The sequence below is a fragment of the Sus scrofa genome, chromosome 5 (assembly GCF_054392235.1).
Source record: "Sus scrofa isolate SSC_HxYL_T2T_F1_AM1 chromosome 5, Sscrofa_HxYL_maternal_Yorkshire_Landrace_v2.0, whole genome shotgun sequence".
Taxonomy (NCBI): domain Eukaryota; kingdom Metazoa; phylum Chordata; class Mammalia; order Artiodactyla; family Suidae; genus Sus; species Sus scrofa.
The window spans coordinates 90860611-90875803 of record NC_139387.1 but is presented as its reverse complement, the minus strand read 5'-3'; the positions used below and the strand labels follow the sequence as shown (position 1 = coordinate 90875803).

General features: G+C 42.7%; 1 protein-coding gene across 20 annotated transcripts in view; it reads left to right on the top strand.

Moving 5' to 3' along the window:
- The first annotated feature begins 6264 nt into the window (after positions 1 to 6264).
- GAS2L3 (growth arrest specific 2 like 3) overlaps positions 6265 to 15193 on the top strand; it is a 106204-nt gene continuing 97275 nt past the window's right edge. For 9 of the 20 annotated variants that reach the window (XR_014804235.1, XR_014804238.1, XR_014804236.1 and 6 more), the window contains exon 1: positions 6265 to 6384. The gene's annotated coding sequence lies outside the window, so the exon portion shown is untranslated. Of the gene's footprint in view, positions 6385 to 14954; positions 15067 to 15193 lie in introns of all 20 variants that reach the window. The other 11 variants (XR_014804240.1, XR_014804237.1, XM_084957444.1 and 8 more) reach the window with 2 other exon arrangements.

Below are 15193 nucleotides of genomic sequence, written 5' to 3'. Positions count from 1 at the left end.
AGTTTGGGGAACTGAGGGTGGTGTTTCCCGATCATGAGCCATCTGTGTGGAAGGCGATGGGAAGTGAGCTGGAACGGAGGGCACACAGCAGACAGAGTTTGTCCTGTGGGTCTGGATTTACTCAAGTGGTTACGACTTTGAAATAGCAAATAATAATGCTTCTCATGCGGGAAACAAATTGTGACATAGTAAGAAATACATGTTTGGTTCTTGTCCCCAGTTCCTGACATAGAGCTTCTAAAACTCTGGGAATTTCCTGAGTGATAGGAACATCTTTCTTTATTCATAACTAGCCCCTTTCACCATAACTGAGTTTATGCTAATAAGGTGACTCTTGGCGGGCCCCTAGAGCTTCAGATGGGGGAGGGTTGTCAGAGGAAACCATCTTGGTTTTTTTTTTTTATAATTTTTTTTTATTTTATTTTCCCACTGTACAGCAAGGGGGTCAGGTTATTCTTACATGTATACATTACAATTACATTTTTTTCCCCCGCCCTTTCTTCTGTTGCAACATGAGTATCTAGACAAAGTTCTCAATGCTATTCAGCAGGATCTCCTTGTAAATCTATTCTAAGTTGTGTCTGATAACCCCAAGCTCCCGATCCCTTCCCCTTCCTCCCCCTCCCATCAGGCAGCCACAAGTCTCTTCTCCAAGTCCATGATTTTCTTTTCTGAGGAGATGTTCATTTGTGCTGGATATTAGATTCCAGTTATAAGTGATATCATGTGGTATTTGTCTTTGTCTTTCTGGCTCATTTCACTCAGTATGAGATTCTCTAGTTCCATCCATGTTGCTGCAAATGGCATTATTTTGTTCTTTTTTATGGCTGAGTAGTATTCCATTGTGTATATATACCACATCTTCCGAATCCAATCATCTGTCGATGGACATTTGGGTTGTTTCCATGTCCTGGCTATTGTGAATAGTGCTGCAATGAACATGCAGGTGCACATGTCTCTTTTAAGTAGAATTTTGTCCGGATAGATGCCCAAGAGTGGGATTGTGGGGTCATGTTGAAGTTCTATGTATAGATTTCTAAGGTATCTCCAAACTGTTCTCCATAGTGGCCGTACCAGTTTACATTCCCACCAGCAGTGCAGGAGGGTTCCCTTTTCTCCACAGCCCCTCCAGCACTTGTTATTTGTGGATTTATTAATGATGGCCATTCTGACTGGTGTGAGGTGGTATCTCATGGTAGTTTTGATTTGCATTTCTCTTATAATCAGCGATGTTGAGCATTTTCTCATGTGTTTGCTGGCCATCTGTATATCTTCTTTGGAGAAATGTCTATTCAGGTCTTTTGCCCATTTTTCCATTGATTGATTGGCTTTTTTGCTGTTGGGTTGTATAAGTTGCTTGTATATTCTAGAGATTAAGCCCTTGTCGGTTGCATCATTTGAAACTATTTTCTCCCATTCTGAAAGTTGTCTTTTTGTTTTCTTTTGGGTTTCCTTTGCTGTGCAAAATCTTTTCAGTTTGATGAGGTCCCATGGGTTTATTTTTGCTCTAATTTCTATTGCTTTGGGAGACTGACCTGAGAAAATATTCATGATGTTGCTGTCAGAGAGTGTTTTGCCTATGTTTTCTTCTAGGAGTTTGATGGTGTTCTGTCGTATATTTAAGTCTTTCAGCCATTTTGAGTTTATTTTTGTGCATGGTGTGAGGGTGTGTTCTAGTTTCATTGCTTTGCATGCAGCTGTCCAGGTAGGAAACCATCTTGTGATTACAGGGTTAGAACTCTCAGTTCCAGCTCTAGACCTCCAGGGAGGGGAGAGGAGCCTAGAGATTGAGCTCAGTTACCAATGGCCAATGATTTAATTACTCATGCCTAGGTAATGCAACTTCCAATTTAAAAAACCCTAAGTGATTTGGAGAGCTTCTGGGTTGGTGGACAACATCGAAGTGCTAAGAGGATGATGTGCTGGAGAAAGCATGGAAGCGCCATGTCTCCTGATGGCCCATGTCTCTTCCATTCGACTGTTCCTGGGATGCCTCCTTTATAATAAACTGGTCATAGCAAGTGAACTGCTTTCCTGAGTTCTGCAATTTGTCGAACTAAATTATCAAACCTAAAGAGGGAGTCATCTGAGAAGATCTTATACCCAAATAAGGGCATATTCTGAGGTTCCAAGTGGACACGAAATGTGGAGCAGACACTATTCAACCCACTATATAGATACAACATTTTTGTATTGATCACAACTGTTGTTATCATAAAGTTTTATATCATTGAATTACTTACAGATAATATTGGCTAATGTAAATCAATAACATTCCTTTAAGATAGAACTTAGTGTTGTTTTTAATGTAGTTGGCTCTCGATAGATTATCTGCCGAATGAGTAGTTTAATTGTGAAAGAATCAAGATCTCTATTGCCCCCAAATTTTATCCAGTAGTTCACATAAGGCATAACCCATAGACCGACAGTCAATAATGTCAAAGCATTAAAAACAACAACAGCAGAAACTACAAGATGTAAAACAAAACAACTAATAAACCAATCAAAAGCAAAAAAAGACTCTCCAAAAACTACACTAAACTCTAAGCAATAGAGCATTCTTATAGGGCTGTGAAAAAAATCGTATTTCAATTTTCAAAGGTTATATGATTATGAGAGATGCTTCTATATTCTATAGAGGTATTTTGTCAGATAAACAGGTATTCCTAATGTAATAACAAACATTTAGATCTGTAAGCATGTTACTTTTTTTTCCCCGTGGTTGTGCCTGTGGCATGTGGAAGTTCCTGGGCCAAGAATCAAACCTGAGCCACAGCAGCAACCTGGGCTATTGCAGGGACAATACTGGATTCTTAACCTGCTGTACCAAAAGGAAAGTCCAGCATAGTGCTTTCTCAGAGCAGGGCACATCATCACAGTTTTAGGAAAATCAGAACTAGAATACTCTGATGGAAGCAAACTGGTGAGGATTGCTTTGCATGTTACAACCATGCCAGTTTCAAGAGATCACATCTAAAACGTTGCCATTAAGCTAACTACTGACTAGAAAATCTACACAGGAGAGTAGATTACAGCTCATTAGGTGAAACCATCAATTACTAATTGCAGTATTAAAATCTAGGTAGGCAAGCTGGTGAGTGTGCTTCAGGGCAGGTTATTAACTGGGAATTCAGGTAAAGCGAGGTTAAAAGAGTGATAAGGAGAACTTTTATATATATATATTTATATATAAAGGAAAAGCAATAAGAATCAAAGAATCTAGAAGGGAATTCTTCACCCAATCCCCACATTTAACCAGAGGAGATAAGTGATTTGCACGGATTTCCTGACTCCAGATTCACCGTCCACCACAATGTCTTTATAAGGTAGGGGAGTTACCAAGACAAACCAAATAGACAAAGAGAATAAAAAGAAAGCAATGATAAAAATACCCTGCTGCCAGTTTCATCAAATGGCTTAGAGAAATATCAAGTAGTGTGTATTTATTAGAGAATATGTTCACACTTCATATAGCACAGTTTCAATTTTTTCTCATTTGTAATTTTATTTTTTACCTATTATTATTTTTAATTTTTTTTAATTTTTATTTTTAGGGCTGCACCCGAGGCGTAGGGAAGTTCCCAGGCTAGGGGATGAATTGGATCTGCAAGTGCCGGCCCACACCACAACCACAGCAACATGGGATCTGAGCTGCATCTTCGACCTATTCTGCAGCTCAGGGCAATGCTGGATCCTTAACCCATGGAGCAGGTCCAGGAATCAAACCCAGGCATTCATAGATACAGTCAGGTTTGTTACCACTGAGCCACAATGGGAACTCCTCATTTGTAATTTAAATTGAAGCAATGCTATTCTAGTTTCAATTTTTAATAAGTAGTATTCAAAAGTTTAGGTACATAGTATGCATGTAAGAAAAAATAAGACTACTGACTTTAATGATTCATCAAGCAAGACCTATATGACATAATTTACTTATTCTTAAGGTTCTATAGAGAAATGTACATATTTTGGTATTAGGGCGCAACAAATCCAATTTAAAGCCTCAACTGGAGTTCCCATCATGGCTCAGTGGTTAACAAATCTGACTAGGAACCATGAGGTTGTGGGTTTGATCCCTGGCCTCCCTCAGTGGGTTAAGGATCTGGCGTTGCCGTGAGCTGAGGTGTAGGTCACAGCCTTGGCTGGGATCTGGCGTTACTGTGGCTCTGGCGTAGGCTGGTGGCTACTGCTCTGATAAGACCCCTAGCCTGGGAACCTCCACGTGCTGTGGGTTCAGCCCTAGAAAAGACAGGAAAAAAAAAAAAAAAAAGCCTCAACTCCACTCTGAAATGGTATAACAAATTGCCCTTTAGTTTTAAATAGAAACATTATAAAACACAGGTTGATTTGAACTATAGGTCCTGTGAAAATGGATCTATTGCAGTTATGGGCAGTAAAAGATTCTGGAATAGACCTCAGTGAATAAGGAACCATCACTATTAGGCATCAGGTTCAATTACTACTTAAATGTCAACTATTTGAGGACCATCTTCGCTGACCTAACCAAGTCCTGCTGTGAAAGTAGGACTCCCGTGCTTAGGATGGCGTCTGGTGCAGAGAAAGTCCTTAACAGTATTTGTTGAATTGACTTCTCAAATCTGTATCTCTGGCACAAACTCAAGGTGAACACGAGACCAAAATGCCTAATTCTTCCTCCACAGTTCTTTTCCCTGTGTTCCAAGTCCAGATAAATCAGCCACTTAGATATTTCCAGACATGTCTTTCTCACCATCACTTCTGAGCTATTTATGTAACTGCCAGCACCTTCCCCCCCACCCCCACCCCCCCACCCCCGCCCCCCGCAGATGGAGTTCCCGGGGCCAGGGATCAGATCTGAATTGTACTTGTAGCAATGCCAGATCCTTAACCCATTGTGCCAGGCGGGGGATTGAACCTGCATCCCAGGGCTCCAGAGACACTGCCAATCCCTTTGCACCACAGTGGAAACTCCCTATCAGCTTTTAATTTTTAGGATTGCTGCCAGTCTTACTTCTTTCGCAAAAATGATTTTTTCCCCCTAAAACATAATTACAATTGCTTGCAAGAATCTAAATTCCTTAGTACCTACCAGAGTTTTCATCTGTGGTTACTCCTCCAAGCCTGATCTACCTCAGAATCCCCAAACTCTAGTCGCTCAAAACTGCTATTCCCAGACCATTCCAGGTGCTCTCACATCCCTGGAACCTTGCTGTTCTCTCTGCCTAGAAAGCATCCTTTGCTCCTAAATAACCTCTCTTGCAGATTCTATTTCTCCTTCAACATTCAAGTCCTTTCAAACCTCTGACCATCACCCTCGGAGACTGGTAGCTGCTCTCACCGACTTCCACTGAGCCTTTACCATGCTGCTGAGCACTTCGGAGGCAAGGATTGTCTTGCACACTTTTAGTCTCTTCAGCGAGCAACAGTGTAGCTCCTGCCTGTTTTTGGTGAGTGAATGAAAGAATAAATGCTAGAGAGATCATTCCAGGTCAATTCCACTCTTTACAGATGGGAAACTGGGACCCAAAGAGGTAACATGATTTCCCAAAATAAAACTAAAAAAAGAGGAACGGCCTGGGCTCCCAAGCTTTGGGCACTGATTTTGCCCGGGTATTAACAAGCCACATTTAGGTATCACAGACCTATCTTTTGTTACATTCAAGCCCAGTATCCACGTCACCTCAACCCTCGGAGTTAGTAAACCTCTCTCATTCTGCAGAGGGTAATCCTCTGCCCCCCCTCCCCCCTCCCGCCTCCCCCCTCCTGTCTTCCCCCTCCCCTACACCCTGCTCTGGTGTTTCCTGAAGGAAGAGCCAACATCCTCTTTTTGCTTTCAGCCGCAGCTGTAGCCTGGAACTACAGGATTTCTCTCCATCCCTCTCCCCATTCCTGCAGGGTGACAGTTGTATCTGGGAACCCTGGTGCCTTCAGCACAGCCAGAGAGGTGGATTTAGGATTGGGAGGGGCTCTTAACATATCAGGGTAAAACTCAGGGCGCAGCGCAACACTTCAGGATGCTTAGAGGCGAGGTTGATTCACCTCTCCTGCCAATCGGGACAAATAAGGTTTGTTGCTCTCCCTGAGAGGGCCAGATAAGGGGACGTGCTCCATGACCAAGACAAATTCTTTAAAAAGAGGGGCTTGGTCTCTGCAGCTGTTAGACGGCTGCAGAGGGCGGGTTGCCTGTTGACTGAGGCACACCAGTCCAGTGCGGGCGGCCTGGGGGCGGGGCCTCAAACCACGCCCCCTACCCGCCTTCTGATTGGTTCCTTCGAAACTGGCGGCGGTGAACCCGGAGACCCGGGAGGCTGCGGCGGCCGCGGCGGTTGGTCAGGGGCGTGCCTGCGAGGCACAGATTGAGCGAGATGTCCCGTAGAGAGAAGTGAGCTTCTTGCGCCTGGGTGGGTGAGTACTTCCCTGTTTGCCTTCTTTTTACCTCGCGAACTTTTACTCGTCTTCTCGGGGCTTGCGCTCGAGGAGCCCCCTGCGGTCGCGGAGTCAAAGTGGTGGTTTGGTTGGGGCCCAGAGCAGAGGGATCCAAGACGCTCTGTGATTGGCCCGCTGCTGGAGTCGCGTGCTCTGATTGGTCCCTGAGGCCGTCAAGGTGAGGTTATGCCTGCCTTCCCCTGCCCCCCCAGGTCTGTGCAAAGGGCAACAGGTGTGCCGGGAGGGGGACGGCAGGTATGGATGTGCTAAGCTGCGGAAGAGCTTTAGAATCCAAATCCGCTCCGCTTTAGAATCCGAGGAGGGATCAGAGCCTGAAGCTAGTTTAGGCTCTCCAGGGGCACCTTCATTTCCAAGTGCCTTGCACTTATAGGGTCACTTAATTCCTCAGCGTCACTCTGTGGAAGAATTGATGAAGTCACTGACGTGGGAAGGAGGATGACAGATAGTCATTTTGCCCTCAGGCGGAGTTTACAGTTTCTTCCCTATTTGTGCCTTCCAGTCCTTGCAAGGCCCAGATCGCCCAGATGGACGGAACAAGTGTATATAACTGGAGGCTCAGCGTGGGGCTTTTCCCACCCACACCCAACGGTTGGGGGTGGGGTGGAGGGAGGCTTACAGATTGCCTTGGTAATCCGAGGAAAATTTGGAGACTGCTTGCCCATGCAGTTAGTCACTCCTGGTTCCTAACTGATCTTTTCCAGCAAGGAGACTGAGCCTTATGGATTCAGAGTGCTTCGTGGTACACCTGGTGGAGAAGCTGATTAGTCATTATAAAATGAAAAGATTTTTATTTATTTATTTGTTTGGTAGACCCCGTCTGGGTCAGAGTTTGGGTGTTTCTTCGTTTGCGTGCAGAGTGCTAATAGCTACTCTCTCAGAAGATAAGCCGTTTGTGAACTGCTATCTGATCACTCACTTGGCCCTTCAGTGATTGGGAACTGGAGTTTTCACCGACTCGGATTACCTTTGGGAGGGGACTGGAATGGATCTGGATGAAAAAAGTGGAAACTTAGGTGATAGTTGATTGGTTCAGATCCTGATGCGTGTTCCCTGTCTGACTCATCTGTTTCAAAAACTCATTAAAAACCAACGGACTTTGAATAGTAGGTGTGTCTATTTTGACGTTAATGAATTAAAAATAATATTTCTTTTTAGTGTAGGAGAGTTACGAAGCACAAGGGGCTCTGAAAGTCAGACTTTACCATGTTCGTGACCTTAGGCAAGTTATTTAATCTTTCTCAACCTAAATTTTCTACTCTGTAAAAGAAGATTAAGAGTCACTACTTTACTGATGTGAAGGTTGTTGTGAGGATCAAATGAAATAATCCATACAACTTGTTTGGAACAGTGCCTGACACATAGCGATTATTATTTCTATGCTGTATAATTTGGATTAAAAGTTCAGGTTATCCCCACAGAGGAGAGGAGCAGAAGGTGAAGGCAGTGCCAGAGGTAGTGGTAATTAACATTCATGATAAAGTTCATTCATGTGAAGCACTTAAAATTGTATCTGGCTCTTTTTAATAATCCCGCAGTGTAGTTGGTGTTTTCTCCATGTTTTAGATGAGGAAACTGAAGCTCAGAAAGGAATGAAGCTACTAAGTTCCATCCAGAATTCAGTCTAGACTGTCTCACTCCAATGTCCAAAGAGTTTTTTTTTTTTTTTTTCCATACTACTCTTGCATTTATATTCTCACCATTAAGCAACTTCTCTGCACAGTATTGTTTGTATGGCCCAGGTCCATTTCTGCTGTGGCTATGGAATTATTTGGAACACTTCATTAAAAAATGATGACAATAACTTGTGATGGTAGAACAAAGTGTAATAATAATGTCAACAGTATATATGCTGTTGCTGAAAAGCTGAATGAGTACAATAATGTTTGGGTCAATTCAGAAGTAATTTACATTTTTCCATTGAGTTCTTGCTTATTCATTATATGTTTACTAAGCAGCACCCTTTTTTTCCCTTTCCTATCTCAGCTTAAGTTTGGAGTTAAGAATGAAAGTTCAGTTATTTCAATAATACTTTTTTTTCAAACTGACCGTTGATGAGGAAAGTAAGGGATTAAGTTAATGTGTATTGCTATATTTTACTTTCTTGTAGTAACATGGCTGTGTATCTATGTGTGTATTTTACTTTCTTCCTGTTAGTTGTTGCTTCCTATGCTTTGATATCAGATATACCTTTACATGCTTAATGTACCGTGTGAAGTACATAGAATGTGAGAGAATAGGAGACTTGACCTATTCAGTTGTCAAACTTTATATTTCTCTGTTTTTATTGAAATGTAAGGGCCATAGCGAAGTGTCTCAGAAGTAATGTTTACAAGATGCAGGCACCAATTACATTTATATCTCTTTAGTGTTTCTCCTAAAAACTCTGAAAAGTTTTCTCATGTTATTACATTGTTACAGAGTAGATTGTTTTGACCTGAAAGTTGCCACTGTATTTCATAAGGGAATTACTAATTTCCCAAGAACTAGAATGTAATAAAATGTAGCCAATACACTAAATGCAGTTTCATCTTTGCTGCTGAAAGTGTCATGGGAATTTAAAGTGTTATGACCATCAGTCATGTGCTAGATGTTGCTGAAGTGCTGACTGATAGAAATTCTGCCCATTCATGCAAAACATAAACTTTTCGATTAGTAAGTATAAGCTGAGGTGAAGAGATCACTTTATATAGAATTTTAAACATTACGACTTTTCCCTTGATGGAGGACTTGTTAAAAAGACATTTAATGTTGAAGAGACATTTAACATTTGAACAGACATTGTTAAATAGACATTTAATGTTGTTTTTACACTTCTTTATGTTAGTGTTTGTGTTATACGTATGTCTTCCGTAGTCCTTTAGTCTATCATATATAAAGGCAACCTGATTTTAAATGAAAAAAAAATTCATATCCCACAAAATTTTATGCCAAGCTAATAATTCTCTGTAAAATTAAGATATTCAGGTTGGATCTCTGCCAAGCATTGCAAAAGGGAATTTTCAAATAAAAAAGCAAAGACTCCCAACAAATGAAGAGCTTCTATATTTTACAAATAAAGTGTCCTGTTTTTTGGAAGCTGTCTTTACATTAAATGAATACACCACAGATTTATTTTGTTATTGTTTCATATTTCTTTTAGTGATAAATACAACATTCATTGTTTAGGAGCAATTCTGTTACTAATTTTAGCGCTGAGTTCTACGCAGAAGTAGAAGAGGTGAAGAATGTGGCTCCTTTATGGATCTTATTTTTTAAAGTATAGAGTACAGGAAAATAGAAGCATGTATTTCTATACAACCTACACTTGGGAGGAGGTTCGGGGAGGCTTTTTAGAGTTGAATCTGAAGGGTAGGTAGGAGTGAGTCTGGAAGAGAGGAGGAAGGAGAGCATCCACGTAGACGGATCACAGAGGTGAGACAGCAGGCTGCTCCAAAGGGCTGAAACAAGTTCAACAGGCTGGAGTGTGAGGGTCAAGAGATGAGGCTAGAGGGGATCCTGCAAGGCTTTGATAGCTTCATTAAGGAGTTGAGGCTTTGTCCTGAAGGGAGTGTGGCACTGTTAAGTCCATTAAGGGCTTTAAGCAGGGAAGTAATAACATCCTTAGATGGGAGTTTGCGAAGGATCCCTCTGGCTTCAGTGTATGAAGGACATGTTGGAAGGATGAAAGGGTGGAGAAAGGGTGACTGGTTGGAGGCTGTTTCAGTAAACTTGGAGAAGGATGGTGGTGGGGGCTTGAACTAGAGGAGTGGCCATAGGTACTGAAGAGAAAATTTCAAGGTGGAAACAAGATATGGCCATTGATTGTCTTGGTTGAGGTAGGGTAGGGACCTGGGTAGGAGGTGGAGGTATGAGAGAGGAGGGAATCAAGATGCCCTGGTAACCTGGTGAATGTTGGTGCTATTCTCTGAGGTTGTAAGCACAAGAAGCCTTCGTAAATATATACATGAGTTATTAATTAATTCACAAATGATCTCAGATATACAATAGCAGGGCCCTTTGTTGATGATGAGGATAGCAAACACATGGCACTCACAATGGGTTTTAGCTATACATTTTGCATCTTTTTAAAAAATTTTAAGTCTACAATATACATCTGGTGCCCCCTTTCTCATTGCTTCAACATGTTGTTGGCCTTGCTGCATCTTCTAACCATGTTTTGCGTACGTACTACTTTCTTCAAGTCAAATGTCTTGAGCCTCTGGGCACATCTTCCTTTCCTCACTTAAGATGTGTACTTGTTTCCTGCTACTGCTGGAACAAATAACCACAAAACTTAGTGGTTTATAACAACATAAATATAATATCTTACAGTTGGGAGGTCACAAACCTGAAATGAGCTTTAAAAAAATGTTGGTAGGGCTATTCTAGAAGCTCCAGGGGAGAGTCCACTTCTTTCCCCTTTTTCCAGCTTCTAGCAGGCATCGGTGTTTTTTGGCTCCTTGCTCTGGAAGCCAGCAGTGTAACAACTCAAGTTTCTTTCTCTGTCTCTTTCCTCGTGACATCTCCTTCTCTCTCTGCTTCTGCTCTCACACCGTCTTCTCTAGCTCTGACCATTCTGCATCCCTTTTATGAGACTCTTGCAATTACATGGGGCTCACTAGGATAGTCTCTCATTTCCTCAGGCTCTTTTTTTTTTTTTTTTTTTTTTTGTCTTTTTGCTATTTCTTTGGGCCGCTCTCACGGCATATGGAGGTTCCCAGGCTAGGGGTCGAATCGGAGCTGTAGCCACTGGCCTACGCCAGAGCCACAGCAACGCGGGATCTGAGCCACGTCTGCAACCTACACCACAGCTCATGGCAACGCCGGATCCTTAACCCACTGAGCAAGGGCAGGGACCGAACCCGCAACCTCATGGTTCCTAGTCGGATTCGTTAACCACTGCGCCACGACGGGAACTCCTCCTCAGGCTCTTAATTTGCTCAATCTGCAGGGTCCATGAAGGCAGTATATTGACAGGTTTTGGGGATTAGTATGTAGACATGTTTGGGGACCATTATGCTGCCTTCCACAAATGGAGTTTATTGAAAAGATGTGATGAAACTATGCCTGGGAGTTCCCATCCTGGCTCAGTGGTTAACGAACCCAACTAGCATCCATGAGGATGCGGGTTTGATCCCTGGCTTTGCTCAGTGGGTTAAGGATTCAGCATTGCCGTGAGCTGTGGTGTAAGTCCCAGACATGGCTCGGATATGGTGTTGCTAATGGCTGTGGTGTAGGCTGGGAGCTTGTAGCTCTGATTGGACCCCTAGCCTGGGAACCTCCATATGCCATGGGTGTGGCCCTAAAAAGACATGCACACACACACACACACACACACACACACACGAAACTATGCCTGTCCTCTAGGGCAGCCATATGAATTCCTGAGTAGCACATTGTTCTCAGAGTCCTTGCCCATTGACACAGCTATTCTATCTTGTGCGTTTGAACCTTCTGCCAAATACATACCTGTTTTAGTCATTTTTTTTCTTAGCGATGCCTCTAGTATATCAGACAGCTCCCTTGACCTGCTGGTAGCTTGACTAGTAACTACATCTTTCACCTTGGACCTGTTTAGTGAGAGGCAAAATCACTTATCAGTTCAGGTCACATAGTAAATAAAAGTGACAAATAATAAATAATACCCCCAAAAGTTTCCTGTCAGACATTTGTCTGCTGTCTGGCTGCTTCCAAGTTTTGCTGTCACGTTTTGCCTACTCAGTGTTTCCTAGAGATGCTCACGGAGCTCTCACTAAACGTGTTTCCCAAACTTTCAGCTTGAATAATTCTCTTTACAGTCCTTCCATAGCAGTGCACAAGCTTATAAGATACTTGGTCAAGCAATGTACAGAAATAACAACAACAACAAATAGTATAAAGCCCTGTAAAGACAAGTAATTGGGAGAAATGCTGTGTCTCGTGAATTCAAAAGCTAGAGAAAATAAGCAGAGTTAATTCAGGTGAGTCAGGAAGGGCTCCTGGGAGGAGGTAATCGGAAGAGTTGCAAGCCTGGAGGGCTTAGTCGAGCTGAGGACTCCGTCTCCTTTGCTGACGCTTTCTCTCCCGTCTAAATGTTAGATTTTTACAGGACCTGTTCTTTGACCCTTATCACTGCTTTCTCCATTTCTTTCTCAGATGACCTCATTCATTCCAGTGGCTTTATCTCGCCTGTATTGCTGACAATTTTTATCTCCTCCTGAACTTTCCTCTTAGTACTTCCAACTGCCAACCTGACATTTCCACTCGAATGTCTTTAAAGACTTCTCAAATCAGACATGACCAAGACGCAGCTATTTTGCCCTGTCTCTGCTGGGTTCCCTGCTTCGATCTGTTCAGACTCCCATCACCCTCATCTCAGTAAATGCTGCCACTATCTATTTGCTCAATTGCTTAAGCCAGAAACCCAGGAGACATTTTGTTGGTTTTTGGCTGCACCCATGGCATGTGGAAGTTCCCGGACCAGGGGTGGACCTGAGCCACTGCAATGCCAAGGTCCAGTCCTTAACCGCTAAGCCACCAGGGAACTAACTCCCCCAGGAGTCACTCTTGACACTTCACTCTGCCCTTATATCCCTGTCCTTCACCCTCCATCTCTAACCATTATAAGTCTTGATTCTAATTCCAAAATAGATGTCAAATCCATCCAGTTCTCTCCGGTGGAGACGTTGCCAGCATCCCTGCTCAGTCGCTGTTATTTGTCACTGAACTGCAGCAGTGGACCCCCTGCCCTTCCCTTTCCAGGCTGCTCTCCAGTTCCTGTGTGTTTTAGTTTTCTTTACTCTCACTGTTTCTACCCCTCTCTGCTTCTCCTCTGCTTCCCACATCTGTACCCACCCCTCCTGTTTTCTTTTAAACCATCGCTATCTCACTGCCATGTTTTTCTCTCTCCCTCTTTCCCTCTGTTAAAACTATGCGTGAGACTACGTCTCTCCCTTGGTTGACTCTCTCATGACTTTCCACTGCACTTGGAGTATAAATTTTCTGCAACCTGGCCTCCTGTGGTGGAGCTCCTGCCTGGCTTTCCAACCCTATCCTAAGCCGCACGTGCTCCATGCTTCAGCCATACCTGCGTCTTTTAGTTCTCAGAATGGGCCAAACCCTCTCGGTTCAGAGTCTTCGCAAAAATTACTCTCTATGCATAGAACTCTTCCTCTTCTCTCTCCCTGGCTAATATTCACCATTCTTCAAATTTGTGTTTTGTCTCTAGCACAACCATTTCTAAATCATTCAATCCAAGTCTGAAAGTAGGCCCCTGCTGTTTCTCTGTTCTTTCCTCAGAGCAATTATTGGGACTTAACATTGTGTGTTCATTTGTGTATTCACTCCATACACAAGCGAATGAGGTAGCTCCATAAGAGTATCATGCCTGTTGTGTTCATCACTGCATCTCTTGCCAGGGGTGCCTGGTTTGATAAAGGCTGTGAGTAAATGCTAGTCGACTAAATGAGGCAGTCAACACCGAGTGAACAAGTGTCTAGCCTGAGCAGAGGTACAGCCACAGGAGTGGGCAAAGCCAATAGAGAGGATGGCGAGGAGACAGGCTGAATGGAGCAAAGGGCCCATGTGTGACAGAGCCCCGAAGACTTTTATTCCAGCAAGAGACTTGTGTCACCGACTTGTATATGAGTATCCTCCCACTTAAGATGTTGGTATTTTAGTTTTTATTTTCATTTAATAACTATATTTATTTTTATGTTAGTAAAAGCAACTTTCCAAATTATATTTAATGATTTCCTCAGCATTATTCTTGCTTTCCTATCCCTTTTTAATTTGATGAATTATGTCAAATGAACTACAGTTTTGTCTCATGTAGTATCACGATAACAACTCATTTGTTAAGTGCTAGCTATGTGTGAGATGCAACCAGACTAGGGAGGTGGTGGTATCCCACTTTACAAACCAGAGCACTGGAGGCTCGGAGAAGTTAGCTGTCCTAAGGTCATCTGGAATTCAAACCAGATGGGTCTGTTACTTTCTATTACCGCAGTGAAGTTATGCTGAGTTATTTTAGTACACATTAAAAACATATGAAATCTACTTGGTGTGGATATAGCATTTCTATTTTCTCTATTAGGCAATTAGGAAACATTTAAATCAAAATTTCAAAGCTGAGAAAGTTGGGGGGAGATTTCCTGAATAAATTAGGGAAGATGTCTTCTATAGCTGTTTTTCTAAATGATCATTAAGGATGATGAAAAGTTTTTTGACATACAGAAGGGCATACAGACTAGTTTAATAACACCTGTGTTCTCACCACTTATCTTGAAGTCAGTCTTACCGGTACAGTTGAAAGGCCTCTGTGCATCCCTCCCCAGTCTCGTCTTCCTCCCCTCCTCAGCAGTAACCACTCTCCCAACTTGGGCATTTATCATGTCCCTGCAGCTTAGGTATCTTGGCAATAATCTGTAGGCGGGGTGCTGAATGTATACATTTTACAGTGGCGGTTATTATTTATTTTTCTGAAGAACTTTAAACCTTATTTCTTTGCCTTTTTTTTTTTTTTTTTTTTTTTGGCGATTCATTTCTACACTGGCCCCAATTTGTACCAGGACTGAGCCATACCACCCTGTGCTCTCCCCACTGCATCTTATAGTGTGGGTGGGGAATGAAAATGTGCTGTTTCAAAGCCTACAGCTGTAGAACAAAGGAACGGTGCCACAGGTGGGTGTTTTTTCCCTGTTGTGACCTGAGGTTAAACTGGTATGAAGAGCCTTACTGCAGATAATCTTGAGGACTTCATGGCTGAACCTGTTTTTAAGTGAAGTGGGCAAGGCCCAAATCCTGTGTC